Consider the following 21,642-nt stretch of genomic DNA (forward strand, 5'->3'; position numbering starts at 1 on the left):
GTCAGCCTGTTCACCATTTGAGCTGGACTTCCCTACCTACTGCACCCCCCCCCCACCCAATAAAAATTAGGGAGTTCTACTGTTATTTTCCTTCTCAAATAGGAAGACAAGGAAAAGAGACAGCTAACGTCTTTGGTATCAAAGCACATGTGATGAGACTATCATCAAGAGCTCTTTTCCAACGACATGACAACTACTGTTCTTCAGAATATGAATAAATGCCACGTAAACATTACTGAGAAAGAACTACAGATATATTCAAAATATGATTAGGAGGAAGGACCAACTTTCTGTACAATTTTATATTTGGGGTAAATCTTGTTTTAGGAGAATGCAACACATACATGGAAAAAGAAACTAATAAAACAGCATTCAGAGGAAACAACATATATTTAAGAGTTCTCTTACACTTTTATAATTCCTTAAACAGCAAAACTCCATAGCATGTTATCTGATTTATAAGATTTTAAATTTCCACACAACTCTGAAGACACCATTTTACAAACAGGTATGCCTGTGCCTTTCTGCCAACAGCTCACCACTCGCTAAGTAAACTGAATCAGGGAGAGCAACACAGTATTTTTATATTGACTTTCCCGGGAAGTCTAGTACATTCCTACAAAATTATATACCTTGGATGGCATTTAAAGTTAAATTAAAAACAACTTTGTTTCTCATTTTTTCTTAAAAATAACTTATCTACCACCTTGGTGCGGTCTGTATACTAAACTCTTCTAGATTTGAGAAACTGCCTTCTTTAGGTGCCTAAATGTTTTTGACTTATCCATTTCTAACTGAAGCCTTTGTAATATAGAATGTATCAGCTACTCTGTTTTGCATTTAGTGGGTCACACTTCCCTACCATCTTAAAGCATTCCGAATATAATTTGAGCTCTTTGTTTTTAACACAAAGCATATTCACCAATAAGGAGGAAAAAAAAAAGAGAGAGCACGCGCTAACAAATGTTTAGCTCACAACATGTACCTGGCACCATTCCAAAATCTTTAGGTGTATTTAGGTGTAGTCACTCAATCCTCAAAACAATCTTAGAGGTAGGTACTATCTTATCTTCATTTTATGGATAAGGAAACAGTCATAACTTGCTCACGTTCTTACAGCTAGGATCAAACCAACAGTCCAGCTCCAGAGCTTCCAAAAACACAGATTATGAAAAACAAGACTAAAATACAGTAAATCAGTCTGTGTACCATCTAGAGGCATAATTTAGTTTACCTGATTTAGTCCCCCGCACCACCCCAACTGGTGGGTTCCAGCTGTTATCCCCTTCTCCGCAGATAGCCACAGCTCCCCTTTTTAAGTTTTGCAGAGGCAGCCTCCTCTTGCAGATCTCTCCAATCACTTTCCCTGGAGAGTGAAAGCTCCTTCTGTGAAGCAAAGACTCCTCACTGGGTTTTCCCGCTGAAGAAAACCTCTTCTTCAGGCCTGTCCTGTCGCAATCCTGACAGCAGCTTCTTACTCCACCCCCACCTCTGCACAACACTTGCACACCTCCCAAGCCCTCAGGTTGCCCTTTTCTGCTAGAGTCCAGAACTATCTGGCCTCATTTCCATTATGCTCCACAACTTGACCTCTTCTCTTCTTAATGGACTGGTCATTATCAACACCAATTACTGTACTGTACTGTACTGTGAAAGTGACACCTTCAATATGCTAGGGTATTTACGATGGCATTCGCCCCTCCACTAAATGGCCCCACCCAAGGTGCTTCACTTTTTGAGTTATGGCTCTGTTTTTCATAAACCTCTCCTCATTCACTTCCAATATAAAAATTAACACTGCCTGCCTCAGAGAATGTGCCTTCCTGTATTCATCCTCTTAACAATTCCCATCTCTTGCATTTTGTGTATTCAACCTCCTATTAACTTGAAAACCAGTTAGGTAGATTGTCTACAAATCCTTTATAAATTAAAAGCAAACCAAAAATAAGTTTTACTCTACCATAAGGAAAGCATATATAGACTTCATGACATCTATTTTGGCTCTAAGCATTTTCTATTTCCTAGTAGTCTTCTGAACAGTTGATAAGTGGTGGATAAGTAAGGAATATTTTCTGTGCTGGGGAGGATGAAGAGCTGCACAATGGTCAAATGAAGCTGACCCTTTATAGAACTGTCAGTGCTTCACAGCTGTTTCATTTTCTAATGATGTTATTCTTGAGCTCAAAAACAGTGAATGGCTTCCCATCTTCCCTGTTCATTCATTCAACACAGGTCACAGTCCCTGACCTCACACTGCTCACAGACTTGTGCAGTCTTCACAGTCTGGCCCCATCCTGAATGTCCAGCCCTACCTCCTTCTGCTGCCTCTCAGTACCCTGCTCTAGTCACAGTGGCTGCCGTGTATAACCTGCAACTGAGAAACTCTGAACAGGCTCAAGGGTCTTCCACTAGACTGTAAATTCTATAAAAGCAGGATTTTTGCCTCTTTTGTTCTGTTTATTCACTCCCTGAGACTCACAGCAGGAGCTCAAAAAGTATTTACTGAATGAATAAATGAATGAACAAAGTGCTGTGTGAATATTACTGGTAAGTAAATTCAGTTACCACAGATTAAAAATATCTGAACAAAGACCAGCTCTGTCTTCTGCCTAGAGTAGACTTAAAGAAATCTTCGTTTTGCTCTAAAGCAGGTCTTGCCTCAGGATCGGCAGTTTACTCACAGAGCACCAAGGAAAAAAATGTGTGCCCACTGCCAGCTGTTAAGAATCACAGATCATAAAACCTCAGAAGTAAATATACCACAGAAATGAACTTAAAGTTTTATGCTTTCTTGTTGCCTCAAACTGCCAAAAAAGCTGGTGCATTTCAGAGGAAAGAATACTCACAGGAAGTAGTTTCCTGCCCCAGAAACCCGGTCATTTCAACATGGCAGCTGTTTAAAACCCCATGTTACCATAGGGTTTTCGAGACAGGAAGCAATAGTGGCACACCTAGCTGAATTCAGGGGAGAGCAAGAAGCAGAGAGAAAACAACATGCCAAACAAGAACACGGCTTGGAGGTTAGCCCGCAAAGTATAAAAATAGTGAACCAATTCTTCTAATGTCTCCTATAATGTAACTGCCCGTACATCATATTTATTAGAAAAGAGAAAATGAAGGGCATAGAAACGAACAGCACCTTTCTTGGTCACTACTGCCGCTTTTTTCATCGTTAACTCTTCTTCCAATATAAATGACTCTAACAGAAAAGAAATTGCTAAGAACGTGATTGTCCTTAAATGGAAAAGGGAGTAGACCATGGATGACTTTTCTCCTCTACTTTCTACTTTCCTCTATGTTCTAATTTTTTTACGAGTTTTCCCTCATTATAGTGAGAAAATAATCCTTATGTTTAAAAAAATAATACAGTTAAAAAATTTATGTTCTAATAATAACATAACTACATTAAATAATTCCTCTACCCAAAAAAATGAATAACAAAGAATTCAGTAAAATCAAACCATCCAATCTTGGCATTCAACATACTGCCTCAACCCCTTTCCTCCTCAACGACCAGTATATATAACAATTCATCTATTTTTAAAAAATCATGGGCTTCCCTGGTGGTGCAGTGGTTGAGAATCTGCCTGCCAATGCAGGGGACACGGGTTCGAGCCCTGGTCTGGGAAGATCCCACATGCCGCGGAGCAACTAGGCCCGTGAGCCACAGCTACTGAGCCTGCGCGTCTGGAGCCTGTGCCTCGCAACAAGAGAGGCCGCGATAGTGAGAGGCCCGCGCACCGCGATGAAGAGTGGCCCCCGCTTGCCGCAACTAGAGAAAGCCCTCGCACAGAAACGAAGACCAAACACAGCCATAAATAAATAAATAATTTTTAAAAAAAAAAATCATGTCTTACAGAGAACAGACTTGTGGTTGCCAAGGGGGAGGGGGAGGGGGAGGGGGAGGGGGAGGGGGGAGGGAAGGACTGGGAGTTTAGAATTAGCAGATGTAAACTACTATATATAGCATGGATAAACAACAAGGTCCTACTGTATAGCACAGGGAACTATATTCAATATCCTGTGATAATCCATAATGGGAAAGAATATAAAAAAGCATGTCTCTATGTGTATCACTGAGTCACTTTGCTGCACAGCAGAAACTGGCACAGCACTGTAGATCAACTATACTTCAATTAAAAAAAAAAAAGTCTTCACAATAGTTATAATTTGCATAGCACTTCAGTTTCCATCCATTATTTAGCTAATTTTTCCCAACAGCTTCGTGAGACGGCCAAGATAGATATTTTTATTTTCATTTTACAGATGAAGAAAATAGGGGCCTGAAGTGAAGCAGCTTGCCATGACAGAAGCCAGGATCTTCTTGTTACCCACCTGGCATTCCAAAACAGGATTTCTCAAGACCAGCACTACTGACATTTTGAGCCAAATAATTCTTTGCTGTAGGTGGCTGCACCATGCATTGTAGGATGCTGAGCAGCATCCTTGGCCTCTACCCACTGGATGCCAGTAACACTGCCTCCTCTCAACCCCACACCCTCCCCCCAGAGTTCTAACAATCAAAAATGTCTCCATAAACCTCAAATATCTCCTTGGGTGCACAATCATACCCAGCTGAGGAACACTGGTCTAAAAGAATCTGCGAGGTTCTTTCTGGCATCTTTATTCTATGATAAGGCTCCACAGAACACTGGACCACCGTAAGTCAGACCATCAGATGCTGCTTGCTCAGCAAGATTCAGTAATTAATCAATTCCCTATCCACTTAAAACAATTTTTTTAAATGTGGAAATGAACAAGAAAAACTTCCTTGTAAATACTCACATCTCAGATGATAAATCTTCTAAAAGCAATGACCCCATTAGAACACAATAAGTATATACATAATAAAGATATATAAAATAATGTGTGTGGGGGGAGGAAACACTCAACAAAGGAGTCAGAAAACAGACCTTGGTCTTTGTTAATAAACCTTATAAATGGGCTTCCCTGGTGGCGCAGTGGTTGAGAGTCTGCCTGCCGGTGAAGGGGACACGGGTTCGAGCCCTGGTCTGGGAAGATCCCGCGTACCGCAGAGCAACTAGGCCCGTGAGCCACAATTACTGAGCCTGCGCGTCTGGAGCCTGTGCTCCGCAACGAGAGGCTGCGATAGTGAGAGGCCCGCGCACCGCGATGAAGAGTGGCCCCCACTTGCCGCAACTGGAGAAGGCCCTCGCACAGAGGCGAAGACCCAACACAGCCATAAATAAATAAATAAATAAAATTTAAAGTAATAAGGAGGTACCACTTTTAAAAAAAAAAAAAAAAAACCTTATTAATGCAGTTGTACCTTAGTGTCCACTCTATTAAAATGGGTATAAACCTATACATTCTCAATACTTGCTTCAGCTGGGTTTCTGTCCAAATATATGTGTTACTTCCAGCTACTCAGAAGAAACTGAGTGATAACTTCAAAACATTATTAGAATCTGTGGTCTGCAGCTGAAACCACTAGTGTTTGTGAACCCAGAATCTAAACTGGCAGACCTCACTATCCCATTTAAAAGCACTCAGCTTAAATTTCTTCATGCCATTTAATGAGTCTCTTTTCCTGCAAAAGCAACTTTGCCCTCAAAATTCCTTACTTTCTACCAGCTTTTTAGCAAATGCTTGAATTGAAAACATTTTGCAAGCTAATTCCCCTTAACAACTTACATCTGTAAAAGGTAGATACCAATTGATCAGAAAGATAATTACAAGTACATACAGAGCATTAGCCAAATTGATATTAAGACTGACTAAATTACAACAAATTAAAATGTAGTTATATTTCGGGAAATGTTTGAATTATTTTATCTATGTATGTATTATTTATTCACCCTCTATCATCACTTCCCAATAATAATAAGCAATTAGTATACTGTGGAATAGGGAAACTAAACTGGCTTTATTCAACATGGAGTGTCACACTGCAATCCTAGTATTAAAAAAATACATTTTTGTAGCTATTTAGAGAAACTAAGATACGGTGTAAGTGCTTAGTTAATATGATATGCAAAGTTAAGAGGTTGTGACTATTCCTATTCATAACGTCCACAATCATGCAGGTATGATGTACTTGCGTCTTTAAATGTGATCTGGATCTATACATAGGAGACATTTTCTCCATATTACAATGCATATTGTACCCAAAGTGTCTGGGACCCTTGTAGCCTCCATTAACCTTCACCACAAAGTACAAAAGAACACATTGATCCTTCAATAAACACGACTGCCTGGTCTTGAAAAACATCAGTCACCCAAAGCAAAACCCAGAAACAACACAAAATGGAGTTTTGGAAAGCGAGGAACAAAAATGTAATCAATATAAAATATTCATCTTAAAAATTTTTTCCACTGTGTAAATGCCCATAACTCAAATCTTTTTTCTAAAAAAAAAAAAAAAAGCCAACAAACACTCCATGATCATATCTAGTTGTTTCTGCATTATACTCATCAGTTAACTATGTCAGGTTTTTAATGCTTTCCTCCCCCCAAAAAAGTAATAACAATTTTATACAGCTGTAAACTCCTGCCACTGAGAAAAAAGCCCTGGACTCTTAAAAAAAAAAAAAGTCAACAGCATGTATCCAACCAGGGGCATAAGACAGCTCACAGCCACGTATTAAGAGAAGTGGCACGGAGGACTGGATCCTCTTTCCCATGGACACACAAGAATTCGCAAAGAATATACAATCCAAAAAAACAAAAAAATGTGCACAAACACCTGGCAATAATCATACCCTTTATCTAGTCCCCTAGAGAAGTTCCTCGGTAAACACACATCCAAGGCGCCCACATCCCTGGAACCTAGGGGAGTGACTTGAGAGGGGTGTTTACTAGTCCTGCTAAAGCGACCTCTCCCTCTGATGCTTGGCGACCGCGTGCGGATGGGGTCTGAGGAATTACACATGGAGCCAGAGACCAGCCCCAGTTTCGGTTAACTAGTCCCTTTACAGTAGGACTCGCAATTCCCCGAGTGGCTCGCTCTCACTGTTCCTCTTCCTTGGCCATCTCGCCCAGTGAGCGTCTTTCATACTTTTCGCCCGCTACCAGGGGCCAGGGTCCCAACAGAACCTAAAAGGAAAGGGGGCGTCTCCTGAGTCCCCAGACGCCCCCCTGCCCCAAACAGGGCCCCAAATCCCAGAAACTTTCCCTCGCTGAGATGGCAAAGAAGTCAAATGGCTAAGACCCTCAGCATCCGTCCTGAGGCCTGAAAAATCCTCCTTCCGCTCCCCGGCAATTCTGTCAGAGGGCTGGCGGTCAAGTTCTCGGTGCAACAGCGAGGGACGTCAAACCTCAAGCCCGCGCCTGTATCTCAGGGTGGTATAAACAGGATGTCAGCGCGTCCCAGGCTTGTTTATGAAAACTTGGTGTGCGCTCTGGGGGAGGGGGCAGCGAGCCTTAACCTTTCCCCTTCGGGCCTGGGGCCCCCGGCCCCTGACCTCCCGGCACCGGCCGGCTCCGCTCAGCTGGAAATCCCCCGCCTTCCCCGCCCGCCCCCGCTCGCCCCCACCCTGCCCTGGCCCGGCTCGGCCCCCAGGTCCAGAGCCGCGCTCGAGGAGCGGCCCCGGGTGCGCGACGCGCGAGGGCCCAGAGCGGCGGCCGCGTCTCCCGCCAGCGCCGGACTCCGCGCCCCTAGCCTCCGGGCGCCGCAGGCTTCTCTACCTCCACTCGGTGACACTCACCACTTCCGTGTGCGCCTGGGCCGGGGGGCTCCGGGTCACTGCGCGGGTCAGGGTCGGGCGGCCCGCTCCCTAAGCGGCCAGCCCCCCAGAGCCCCAGCGTACACGCGCCGGGGGCTGAGGAGGGGGCGCGGGGTGGGCTACCAGGGCTAGGGCGCTGGGCTCGGCAGTCAGCGGCTGCTAGCTACTCCGCGGCCGCCGCGGCCTGCGCTACCCGCCTCCCGCCTCGCCCCGCGGCTGGCCCCGCCTACCACCCCGCGGCCGGCCCCGCCTACCACCCCGCGGCCGGCCCCGCCTACCACCCCGCGGCCGGCCCCGCCTACCACCCCGCGGCCGGTCCCGCCTCCTCGTGACGTCACGCGCGGCTGCCCCCCGGAAAGGGGGGCGGGGACCGCGGTGAAGGCGGAGGCGGCGGCACCGCCTCCGCGCAGGACCCAGCGCCTCTAGCCTTCGCGCCCCGCCCCCATGCGGCTTCGCTCACTCCTCCGCCCCTCACTCGCTTCTTTTCACCACGTATTCTAGAAACACCAATACAAGAAGAGAGATCTTCGAGCACAGAAAGTGAAATTGTCAGGATTTGGCCATAGGTTTACCCGTCTCGAATTTGGAGTGCCCTTCACCACATCTTTGTGCACTGCGATGCATTTCTCACAGTCCTCTGCCCCTTGTTGCCACCGAGCAAGAGGTGAGCTTGTGAAGCATAAGAGTAATAGCAACTTAAGAAATTAACCTTCCAACGTTAACAGGTTACTTCACGTCCAACCCATTCTGTATTTCAAGGTCTTAGAAGTTTTTTTAAAACTTATAAATAGTAATAAAAACATTTGTTGATATCTAATGTGTGTCCAGCGATTTTCAGTTTTTACTAATAATCCCTCAAAGTAGGTTTTATCTTCCTTTTATCTTTGAGGAAACAAGTCTTAATTATCTTAGTTAAGGTCACACTATAGCCAGATTCATACCTCATAGGCAGTCTACGACCAAATCACGGTGATTTTACTTCCTAAATATGCCTCCAGTCCATTTGTTTCTCCAAGTGTTCCGACAACATGATCCTAGCTGCCACCATCTCTCATCTGAAGGACCGCAAACATCTCTTAAGTTGTCACTCTGTAGTCAATCCAGTCTCCAATTAATTCTACACAGTGAGCTTTTAAAAATTCATATGTGTTCCACTCACCCCCATGCTTAAAATACTCCAGTGCCTTCTCCCCGGAAATCCTTGGATGAGAATCTGCCTAAGCTATGCATGATCAGACTTCTGCAGCTCGGTTCACTGCTCACTGAGGCTTCCCCATGTGCCCTGACTCCACCAACCCTGCTGGAGGATTCCTGGAGACTTGGCGAGTTACTGGCAGCTTACTTCATATGGAGCAAGTGCTGGGTGTGGTACGTGGTGCGTGAAAAGCGCATTCGAATCTGGAATTCTGGGTTTTAGGTCTGGCTCCCACCATTAACCACCTGTGTTACCCTAAACCAGCGGTCCCCAACCTTCTTGGCACCAGGGGCCGGTTTCGTGGAAGACAATTTTTCCACTGGCGGGGGAGGGGAGAATGGTTCAGGCGGTAATGCGAGCGATGGGGAGCCGCAGATGAAGCTTCGCTCACTCGCGGCTCACCTCCTGCTGTGTGTGCGTGGGGAGGGGTGTTTGAGGACCCCTGCCCTAAACAGTTCACAGTTTACTCATAAGAGTTGAGGGGCAAAAAAAAAAAAAAAGAGTTGAGGGGCAGACTAAACAATCTCTAGGGTGTCTTCTGGAAGGAAACAGCAGAGATAACAGAGAAGAGAATCAAGTGGGGAAGGTCAGTCCAGCTGCCTACCTTGCGGGTGTTTGAGTGAATGTCTTGCCTCACCTGCCACTCAAGGCTGTTTGCATTATTTTCTTCACCTGTTAAATTGGGATAATACCTTCCTCATAAAGACTATGCCGAAAGTGAACTAAGATAATGCCAGGCCTGACACAAGTGGTGGGCTTAGTAAGTTATTGTGATTTTTTTTTTTTTAATCAAGCTGGGCCTTAAAGAACAGGTGGTAGTGATATGAGTGGAGACTGAAACATGAAAGAACAGTATTTCAGGTAAGGCAAAGGGTACAGAAAAAAGAAAGTCAGAAAAGCCCGAGAACAAATCTGGTTGCTTTGCAGGGCTCATGAAATGGAATGAGCAGAGGTCCTTAGTTGAGCTCAGATCCATTCCACTATACCAGGCATTGCACTGGGTCCTGAAGATTCCAAAAAAAAGACCCAGTTCCTGATGTTACTGAACCACGTTTGTCGGAAGCTCAGCAAGCCAAATGCTGAGGCACCAAGGTGTGCAGCAGAGAAAGGGTTTATTCACAAGGCAGCCAAGCAAGAAGATGGGAGAATAAATCTCAAATCTGCCTCCCCAAAGGGGAGGAGCTTGGGGTATATCAGGAATAAAGAAGCAGTGTGGTCTTAGGCATGGGGAAAGGTGAGATAATCAGGTCCCGCACAGGAGTATCTGAATTACATGCTTCTTCATGGCCTGCATGTTTAAAAATGGAGGCACTTGGCATGATCTGAGGGTACAGTTGTTGGCCCTCTGACTTCAAAAGGTTATTTATGGGACACTTGCACAGACCCAGTTTTAGGGTCAGTGGTCCCAACCAGTCTTAGCCAGCTGGAGCTCAAACTAAACTCAGCTGACCCCAAGTTCCTGGAAAACAACTTGGGCAAACATCTTACTGTTTAGGCTATGGGAAGCTTGGAGGGTATGCAATTTGCAACAAAATAATTAAGGCTTGCTCTACAAGCAGAGGGGTTTTTTAGCAAGCTGTAAAGACAAGCTCAAGAATTTCTGTTACCAGTTTCTGTTAACCCTATGGGACACGGTTTCCCTGACCTCTGGATGCTCACAGTGTAGTGGAGGAGATAGATAAGCAACAATTCAGTATGATTCATGCTCTTCTAAAAGTGATCAAGAGAAGAACCATGAAACCCAGCCTGAAGAAATCAAAAAGAAAAGAAGAAGCTACAAGTAGCAGGTAAGTTACAGGAACCAGGGAGAAAGTGGCACATTCAGGCAGTAATAAGTATACGCTGTGTGACTGGGGAATAAGAAGAGATGGGCCTTATGCAAAAACTTCTGCCCAAAATAAATAGTGTGTTTTTGAGGTATGTAAGCAGATTTTTATTTGAGAAGAATCACTCCAGGGCAGGGTTTCTCAACCTCAGCACTACTGATATTTGGGGCCAGAAAATTCTTTGTTATGGGGGTAGGGTTGCTGTCCTGTGCACTGTAGGATGTTCATCAACATCTCTGTCCTCTAACCACTAGATGCCAGTAGCCACCCTCCACTCCTCCTCCACTCTCTTCCCCCTCAACTCCCCAGCCCACCGGGTCCACTTATGACAACCAAAAATGTCTTTAGATATTGCCAAATATGCCTTGGGGGACAAAAATCATCCCCTTTGAGAACCACTAATATAGGGATAATGTGGAAGATGGATTGCAGGGCAAGGAGATTAATCATATAACATTGTAGGGCTTCAAACTGCAAGTGATGAGACCAACATCTAAGGCAGTGGACCAGGGAGGGATACTGAGAAGTTGTCAAAAACCTGAGGAGACAGAATAGACAGTGGGTGATGACTGCTTAGATCTGGGTGCTGAGGCAGAGGAAGGAATTTCACATGATTCCCAAATTCTCTAAATTAGTCGACGAGTTGACCAAGGATGCCACCAACTAAATTGGGCGAGGAATTCAATTTTATGTTTGAAAATAGAAAAGCTTTTAAAGGTTACTCTATAGGGAATATACAGGAGAGAGACAGAGAGAGAACAGTGTAAAAGGAGGAATAAACATATCTCCTTCAAACATGTCATGTGTAGCAAGAAACCTACAATCTGCTACAAATATTCATCCAAACTGAACCAAACTAAATGTAATGAAGTAGAAGCCTCTTATTAGGAAATTCTATTTAAAAAAAAAAATCATCCAGCCAGCAATCATACATACATAGGTTTCACACATAAATTTTCATCAAAAGAGCATCTGGTCACCAGTCTTTCTCTGCAAAAGCTGTTTCCTAGATTACAATGGGAAAATATATTAGATTCAAACACTGAGGTTTGCATTTAAAAGGTTATACCGAACAAAACTAAACTAAAATACCATTGTACAAATCATAAAATTCTGGAAACTAGAAAAGAGAGGCAAAATCACCTCTAATTTTCTTGCAGTTATTTTTTCACTAGGGATATTATTAATACAAGCATAATCATGGTGTGCATGTAATTTTGTAAATGTTTCCTTAAACTTAATTTATAAGCATTTTACTTATAAATGCCTACTACAGAAGTTTCATAACTAATGACTTTCTCCGTGCAAATAACCTAAATAATAATTAAATATATAATATTTAGATAATACCTTAAGAGGGATTCACAGAAATGTAATTATTGAGTCAAATGCACTGCATAGTTTTAGATTCTTGATTCATAGATTCATATTGCCAAGTCAGTTTCCAAGAAATTTCCATGAATTTACACTGCCCTAAAAAATGTACACAATGTTAGGCTTTGTAACAATGGACATTTTAACATTTTAAATGGTTTATAACTTTAATGTTTTAAAAATATACCTTGTTGCTTTAATTTTGAATTTCCATGATTGTTAAAGAGATTAATAATTTTCCCTATGCTTTCTCACTAGTTTCTGTTTTTCGTGTTTCTTTTAATTTACCAATGTGTGTGCCGGGGTGGGTAGGGGAAATACAGTCTGTTTTTGTTCTTGTCCACTATCTACTGGGGTCATAGTATCTTCTATCAATTTGTAGTAATAGGATCTTCAATTAAAATAGCAATAGTTTTTCTGTCATGCTTTTGATATGTATTTTTTCAGCATACTATTTGCTCTTTAAAAAACTATGCTTGTGAAAGTTTTCCGTTTTCTTGTAGTCAAGCACGTTGAATTGCTGTGGGTTTTGGGTTTGTTGTCTGTCTGTTCGCATTGTGATATCGCCTGTGATTCTTTAGGAAATTATCCTCTCTTTTTAGGTTAAATAAATGAATACAACAAATATTTGGTGAGTACCACTATGTACCAGGCACTATTCTGTCCTGCAAATACAGCAGTGAAATAATACAGAAAAGGTTCCTAGTTGGGGAGGATAGCTGAAAACAAGTAAATGAATAAATAATTAAAATAACGTCAGTAGTGATATATGCTAAGAAAAAAAAGAGATTTAAGGGATAGAAAGTGAAGGGAAATGGCATGTGTTCATTCTATATTACTCTAGGTTTTATATAGCTAAATATTTTAAATATCCAATATTTAAACCATCTACAATTTCAGTGGATGCTCTGAAGTGTCTAAAGTGCTTTTTTTTTTTTACAATCAAGACTGTCATTTATGTTGAAAATATAGTATTCAATAAATGTATGCCCTTCATTTAACAATCCCTCTCCCTCATCCCACTCTCCAAAAAAAGGATAAGTAAAATTAAATGTTAAATCTTTTACCTCGAAACTAAACTTTGATGGTAACTGGACAGATCTTCTTCTATATGATCTCTGATGCACGAGTTAGGCTCCATCTATGATGGGGAAATGATTACACTTACAAGAATGAGATCCTTTTCCACTGCTTAGTACCGTGAATACAGCAGACCACTGAATATACTTACTCATAAGGATAGACTGAAAGGAAGTAAAAGAGTCTGACTAAATGTAACAGGAAGGAAAAGGAAAGTATATAATTTTTTACTTAGAAGGAACCATGCATGACATGTAGTAGAAGATCAATAGATATTTGCTAAAAGTTTAATTCAACGAAAGAAAAAAGATGAAAGCAAATGAATCATATTTATGCTTATGAATGTGCACTTTATTTAGTTATTTGGCTGTCCCGTGTCTTAGTTGCAGGATGCGGGATCTTTTTAGTTGTGGCGTGTGGGATCTAGTTCTCTGACCAGGGGTCGAACCCTGGCCCCCTGCATCAGGAGCGCGGAGTCTTAACCACTGGACCACCAGGGAAGTCCCTGAATGCACACTTTAAAACCTTTTCAGACTAAAATTACTGAGGGGATACTGTCCAGAATAGAACTTTGATGTCTCGAGGCATCACACATTTGATACAATATTGATTCTGCCCTCAAATTATTGCTTGAGATAAACCTTGATCTGATTTGAACTGTCTCAGCCCACTCCTGTAAGACCTGAGATCCTTCTTCCTCAGATACTTCGACTCTCATGAGATGATAACTCTGCCCTCAGCCCAACTGTCCCATGGCCTAGTCGTAAATTTGACTTTGGAGTAAATGTGAACCTAAGTTTGAACTTCAGCTCAGCTCTGCCACTTCCTAGCTGTGTGCCCCAGGCAAGTTCTCCTAAAATAATCCTTAGTTTCCTCACATGTAAAATTGGAATAATATTACCCAGTCCATTTACCTCAATAAATGATTATGAAGGTTAGGTAAGAAGGTGTATACAAACTCACTATTCCAGCCACATTACAGTGCATGGATGGCACTTGATTAGCTAGTTACTAGCTGAGGAGCATGTATTAGTATAGGTCCATCAAGAAACAAGTACGACAGTGTCCGTCAGCAGATGAATGGATAAAGAAGATGTGGTATATATATACAATGAAATATTACTCAGCCATTCTTAATGGTTTAGGTGAATGTTGTATCCTTCAGGCCTCCCATGGAACATAATGCTCTGGTGAGTCTTCCATAACATTGCCCTTCTAGTACACCCCTCCAACTTCTTAATCCTTCCTCTGCCTCCTGCCAGGGCAACTCAGGCCTCTCCACTTCACTCAGGCTTGGCCATCACTTCCTCCAGGCTTCTAACAGCATCCCATAGTGACTTTGTCTCAACCTCTAAGGTCCCTGCTAAAGTAAATCCTCTGTCTTGAAAAAGGACCCTTAGGTCTGAGCTCCAGAAATATTTATCTTCTCTTTTTTTAAATTGGAGTATAGTTGCTTTACACTGCTGTGTCAGTTTCTGCTGTACAGCAAAGTGAATCAGCCATACGTATACATATAACCCCTCTTTTTTGGATTTCCTTCCCATTTAGGTCACCACAGAGCATGGAGTAGAGTTCCCTGTGCTATACAGTAGGTTCTCATTAATTATCTGTTTTATACATAGTAGTGTATTTATGTCAATCCCAACCTCCCAATTCATCCCATCCCCCTTTTCCCCCTTGGTGTCCGTATGTTTGTTCTCTACGTCTGTGTCTCTATTTCTGCTTTGCAAATAAGATCATCTATGCCATTTTTCTAGATTCCATATATGTGTGTTAATATACGATATTTGTTTTTCTCTGACTTACTTCACTCTGTATGACAGTCTCTAGGTCCATCCACATGTCTGCAAATGACACAATTTCATTCCTTTCTATGGCTGAGTATATACTTCTCTTAAGCAAGGTTACTTACCACTTATGTAACTGATTACGTTTCTCCCTTTGACTGTTAGGAAGCTCAGAATCAAATTTTAGTCATATGTGTATAATATATAGGAACTTATAACACATACTTTATATACTATCCTCACAACAGCTTCATCTTTTCCTTCACTTATTTTCACTTCACACTGACTCTTCCACTTGTATTTATTCACTACACTATCCGCTCAGCACTGTGCTAGGTACATATATATCATCTCATTTAATCTTGGCTTCCCCTGTTGTGGGATCTTGGGCAAGATACTGAATTTCTATAAGCTTTGATTTCTTCATCTGTAAGTGAAGATAACGATAATGTCCACTTCATAGGGTTGTCACGAGGATTAATAATGATTGTTAACATCACTAGTTATTAGAAGATACTCAAATGTTTTTGCCTAAAAAAATTAAAATGTCTCATATAATTATTTTACAAGATGTTAATGTAGTAATGTCTGAAAAGATAAACATCAGTTTATCATAAAAACACTCAGTATACAGAGAAGAATAAGTATTACTAATCTTATTTATTATGGATTTAACCTAATGATTTCTGTGGTTCCTGTAATTAACAGCACTATAACAGAATCAATAAAGCTAAGTTATAATGAATGTTAACACAGAAGGGCTCATTTATGGATTTTTTTAAAATATAGGACAAATGAGATGATGGCCACCTCAGAAGGCAGTGAGCCCAAGGGTACTTTACTACAAAATTTATTCAGTTTTACAGGAATATCAGATTGCTTTAGACTGACTTACTAGCTATAATAATGAGGCTTATTCTACCCCAGGGACTTAGTATACTGCATTAATAATGAATACACTTTGAAGAAATGCTATTCTGACAACCAAGCTTAGTGCCCTAGAAAGAACACTGGACCAGAAAGCAGGAAACTTGAAAGCTAAGTAAGCTCTACAACAGCCTACAGAAGCATAAGGCAGTCTATTTAACCTCTCTGAACTCACATTTCGCCTGGGTTAGATCACATGATCTTCTGCTGCCTGCCAGCCTCAAAATGCTATGCATCTTTATTTCTTAACCTCAAAGTAGCCATACAAAATTTACTGGCCAAGAAATCAGATTTGCATTTGAAGTGGAAAGCCTAAATTTATGCCCAAAAGCAATAGGAAGATAAATTACAGCTTAACAAGAATTAGATTTGATTCCTTCCTAATTTCTAATTTTCTGTTTCTTTGGTAGGAGAATGATATCTAGGAATCTTATAATCTCAGAGGTCTATGCTACCCAACAATTCAACTCAATTCAGCAAATAGTTAATCAGTACTAATATTTGCCAAGCACATACTAAGTTCTCAAGTTTCTGAGAATATGATGCAGGACACATACGATCAGTAACAATCAACTGAACAGCCATGTGCGTTAAGGTACTCTATGTACTCACACTCAGGCCACTGAGCGTGGCCGCCTCTGTCCAAGGGTGGCCACGCTTCCTGCCCTCAGGGACTGTAGTATGTAGTGAAAAAGGAAAGACATCCATCAAAAAATAAGTGATCAAGTGTCAAATTTGCTGATACAGGTAGAAAATGTCGTAAGATTTCAGAGACAGGACACATCACTGAAAATCCTGGTAGGCTTCCTGGAGGATGAAATGTGAGCAAAACCTTGAAGGATACTGAAAAACAGAGAAGTGTTAGGCCTATTTAATGGGTACCTATAGCCTTCTCAGAATTGTTAAGATTAGATTTTTATGTGTGAAATGCATTTGTGTTGTCTTCACTCAATTTTAGGTACCATGACAGCAGAAACCAGGTATCATATTTTTATTTGATTCAGCATAACAGATATTTATGGAGTGCCTACTATGTGTCAGGTACTGTGAGTCTAGAGGGGAGGAAAAGTCAAAGAAGAAAAGAGAAAGGAATTAGATAACTCAGAAGTCTGCCTCTCAAAGATCTGGGTAAACTTGGTTTGAACCCCCAGCCTTTACCTGGCCTGTGGAAGTATAGAGCCCTTTCAAGAGCTGGGTAAATTCCACCGCCCCACGTCTAATGTGTTCTGCACAGTGTTGAAACGAAACTTGGCCTCTTCCTGGTTTTCCCATTAAAGGCACTCCTACAAAGCTGCCTGGGTTTAGTAGCAGTCGCTGGAGATGTAGGTAATTGTGGGGAGGAATCACAGCTTTGCTGTGCTGCTGGCTGCTCTCTTCCTTTTCCCTCTGCCCTCCCTCCTCTCTTTTCCTCACTCACTCCATCCCAGATTGCCCCCACGCATCTCAAATTCTCCCTGTCTTAACACAGTAAGTCGCCCCTCCTCCAACAGCCAGGTCCTTGGGTCTCAGCTTTGTGCCTCCAGCACTCCCCAGCCTATTCCATTACACCGAATTTTCCAAACCTAGATGCTTCCATCCCCAAGAGGAATTCTGGCACCAGCTATTAAGAGACAGTGAAAGTTTCTCCACCTTGTTACGAAGAGCTAAGTGCACTGGTGACTCTAAGAGAAACCTGAAGTACTATGGAGGGACAGAAGGAGGACGGAGTGCTGGAGGCAGGTCAGGAAGGGTTTCTTGGCCCCTTCTAAGTGGTCTCTCTCTCTCTCTTCCAAATTCACGCAGTATTGATTGCCTGCATCACTCCTTGGACTCTTGCCCTCTGCTGCCTTCTATGGTTATTTCTCTTTCTATCTGTCTGTGTGTTTTGTCTCCCGGACCAGATTTTTTTCAGCTTCAACACAGCAGCTTTTCCCATTCCTCCCCAGAACTCTCATGGGTATAATAGGCCTCACTGGTGGGTCTGCTGAGTCTCAACCTGTGGGGGCTGTATGATTTGCCTCGTTTGACACTACCGTCCCTAAGTTTCCCCCCAAAAGGCCACCTGGTAGGAGGTTTTTTTTCTTTAATTAAAATAAACTCTAAGAATATATTGATTATTTAACCAATTTGCTTGAGATGTCTGGAGATGCTCATTCATGTTACACCGACCAGCAGCTGAGAAGGACTAACCTGTATTGAAGTACCCCTAGGGACCAGCCACCTGCTTCAATTCTCACAATCATCTTTTGAGGTAAGATTAGGGAATTTACCAAAGGTCACACCACTACAGAGCAGGAACTAGAATTCTAACCCAGGAATACCTAGCTTCAAAGTGCCCATTCTTTCCACTACCCCCATCTCTAAAATAATAATGCTCCTTTAGAGACATCTCTAAAAATAAATAACGTTTCTGTATTAAAAAGAAGAGCGGTTATTCACTATGTTATAAACTAAACAAGACCACCCCAATAGTTAGGGTCCTGGAGTAGTAGAAAGAAGTTGATTCCATAAGCTTGAACAAGTGGTTTCACCTTTCTGAGCTTCAGGTTACTTATCTGCACACACACAATCTCACGGAGTTGATGTCAACACTAAATTAAACTCTATATCTATATAATTAATTATATATAATTAATAATGTAATTAATTATATATATATAAAATACCTGGTAAGCAGTGTTAAGTGGGACTGCTTTTCCTTCTACAGAATGTAAAATGGGAGTTGACACAGAGGTCTGACATTCAGCTTAGTTGGACATGTGCTTTTTTCACTGGGTTAACACATTATTTGGGAGGGGCATTAGCTGAATCACACAAGAGCATATTAATCACTAACTCAACGTCAGCCGACAGCAACCGCAGTTCTTGGAAGTAAATTCCCACTGCTGTCAACATCCTACGAAGTCCTTCTCCACATTAACTACCGCTGCCTCCTAAATAAGGTACTTTCAGATAATTGCTATCGGCCCAGGTAGGTGGTAAGAGGGTTTAACGTACGAGCACTGTAAAATGGGAGGAAGTTTTGGGAGGCTGGTGTGGGGAGATGGGACCACTCTTCCCAGGCCCTCAACTATACCAAGTCCAGCTGGCTTGTGCTTCTAAGAGCACAGACTCAGCACTGAATTAGAGCTGGGTTTTAGTTCTACCCATTCCTAGTTATGTGACTTAGAGTTTTAAATTTCATTTTTCTCATCTGTAAAGTGGGGATGATAATTTCTATTTTCTAAGGCTGTTGTGAAGATTAAGTTAAATAATGATTTTAAAGCACTTAGTACAATATCTGGCACATTATAAGCCCTTAAAAAGTTGGTTATTTTTTTATTATTAACAGGGACCATAGCCTTGAAGTTCTAAGATGCAGGGCAATAAAAAAAAAGGAAAGAAAAGAAAGGCTCCCTGTTGCTGAAGGATCAGGTTCAATGGCACAGTCAGGCACACAAAGTCTACCCTATCTGGCCCCAAGCCTCTGCTTTACACAACGGTTACCTGTACACACTCTGCGAAAACCTCCTTAACTTCCAGAGGCAAGCAGAATTCCTCCTTTAGTTTCCCAGAGTACTTTGCATATACTTTTGTACTTTCCCTTATCACAATATATTCTATTTGTTTGCATATCTGTCTCCACTCTACCCTACCCCATCCCAGGCTGTGAGTTTATGGACAATGGAAACCATATACCATCTTTGTATTTGCAGCCATTAGGCACTCTGTAAGTCTTGGTTGGATGCACGATGGATGGATAGATGGGTGGATAAGGAACATGGGACAACAGTGACTTGGTAAAAGAATTGGGACAAGGTACCCAGGGAACAGGGCAAGACAGTCTTTGCTTCATAAATGTTCCTAAGCCTGGGTCTGAGCAGAAGTCTAGAGGACATGACATTGGCAGAATTGTTTGCCTGATGAGGTGGTTGGGCAATCTATGCCTTCTAGGGAAAGCATGAGCGGGTGGTGACTGCTGTCAAGACCAGTATCAGGCAGAACACCTTAGTTACCAGGGAGCCAAGGCAGGATGATGCCTCTAAGTTTTCCAGCAGCCTTCAAGGTTAACATGGTTAAGCAATTAGGAGTAACAAGTTTTTCCAGGTGCGGTCAATTGCCAGCAGGGCAGACGGACTTGTGGACAGAGACCATCAGCCCTGTGATTATGTTCACTGTAAACAATGATACAGGATCTAGAGATAGTAAGGGGATATGCAATGTGATTCCCACAGAGGACAGACCTTCTGAAGATAACATTTCAAAGTACCTAGAATATAAATTATTTTAGAACATAAGGCAATAGAAAGGGAGATTTATATCTTGACTTTTCAGGAATCATTCTATTTTCATTTTATTTTATGCTTTTTGTTAAAGGCAACTGAAGTGATAATATTTCATGATTGACCATTTATTATGTACTTCATACTTTTTAAAAAAAGTGATGTACTGGAGTCAGCTCCCACTGGCTCATGAAAGCATACTGTGTGCATTTCTTCTCATCTCCACCTTAGATGACTTCACAACGGTATCTTTAAATCAGCCATGGCAGGAGTATTTACACCATGGAAACAGGCAAACACTACAAATCAGGGTTTCCCACTCCCACCTTCTCTAAGAGCTGACTCTTTTTTTTTGGCCGCACCACACAGCATGTGGGATCTTAGTTCCCCGACCAGGGATTGAACCTGCGCCCCCTGCATTGGGAGTGTGGAGTCTTAACCAGTGGACTGCCAGGGAAGTCCCCTAAGAGCTGATTTTTAAACCTTTACCAGCACACCACTGGCTTTACAATAAATGATCCCAATTAATACTCCCAATGCACCTATTTTATAAATGGGAAACTGAAGTTTAGAGAGGTTAAATAATGAAAAACTTATTACAAACTTTTTGGTGGCAAAAGCAGGATTAAAACTGACACCATCTGCCTCCAAAGTTGATGCAGTTAACCATGATGGAGGGAACACTTACCAACTCATTCTGGAAGGCTAGCATTACACTGATACCAAAGGCAATAAAGACATCACAAGAAAAGAAAATTACAGGTCAATATCCTTTCTAGATGCAAAAATCCTGAACAAAATAGTAGCAAACCAATTCCAACAGCATATTAAAAGGATTATACACCATGATCAGGTGGGATTTATCTCAGGAATGCAAGAGTGGTTCAACATAAGGAAATTAATCAATGTAATAAACCACATTAATAGGACAAATGTAAAAAAAAATTATCTCAGTTGTCACAGAAAATGCATTTGACAACATCCAACAACCTTTCATGATACAAGCATTCAGAAAACTAGGAATAAAAGGGAACTTCTCTAACATGATAAAGGTCATTTATGAAAAACCCACAGCCAACGTCATAATAGTAAAAGACTGAAAGCTTTCCCCCTAAGAGTAGGAACAAGACAAGGATGCCTACTTGCATCACTGCTATTTAACACTAGTTGAATAGTGCTATTCAACACTAGTTCTAGCTAGAGGAAGTAGGTAAGAAAAATAAATAAAGGGGAAACAAACTGGAGAGAAAGAAGTAAAATATCTCTATTCACAGATGTCATGATTCTACATACAGACAATTCCAAAGAATCCACAAGAAAGCTACTAGAGCTAATAAAAAAATTCAGCAGGGTTGCAGGTCACAAAATCAACACACAAAAATCAGTTGTGTTTCAATACACCAGCAATGAACAATTCAAGAAGGAAATAAAGAAAGCAATTCCACTAGTATTCAAATAGCATCCAAAAGTATAAAATACCTAAGAATAAATTTAACCAAGGAGGTGAAATATTGTACACTGAAAACT

The 21,642-nt window shown here is 41.7% G+C and overlaps 1 protein-coding gene across 3 annotated transcripts in view; it reads right to left on the reverse strand.

Annotated features, from left to right (window-relative positions):
- JAK1 (Janus kinase 1) overlaps positions 1 to 21,642 on the reverse strand; it is a 232,790-nt gene that overhangs the window by 135,587 nt on the left and 75,561 nt on the right. The window contains exon 1 of one of the 3 annotated variants that reach the window (XM_068540045.1): positions 7,668 to 7,895. The exons of 1 other annotated variant lie outside the window; for it this stretch is intronic. The gene's annotated coding sequence lies outside the window, so the exon portion shown is untranslated. Of the gene's footprint in view, positions 1 to 6,722; positions 6,741 to 7,667; positions 7,896 to 21,642 lie in introns of those variants that run through there. One more of the 3 variants, XM_068540047.1, reaches the window with a different exon arrangement.

This window comes from Eschrichtius robustus, chromosome 3 (assembly GCF_028021215.1).
Source record: "Eschrichtius robustus isolate mEscRob2 chromosome 3, mEscRob2.pri, whole genome shotgun sequence".
Classification (NCBI taxonomy): Eukaryota; Metazoa; Chordata; class Mammalia; order Artiodactyla; family Eschrichtiidae; genus Eschrichtius; species Eschrichtius robustus.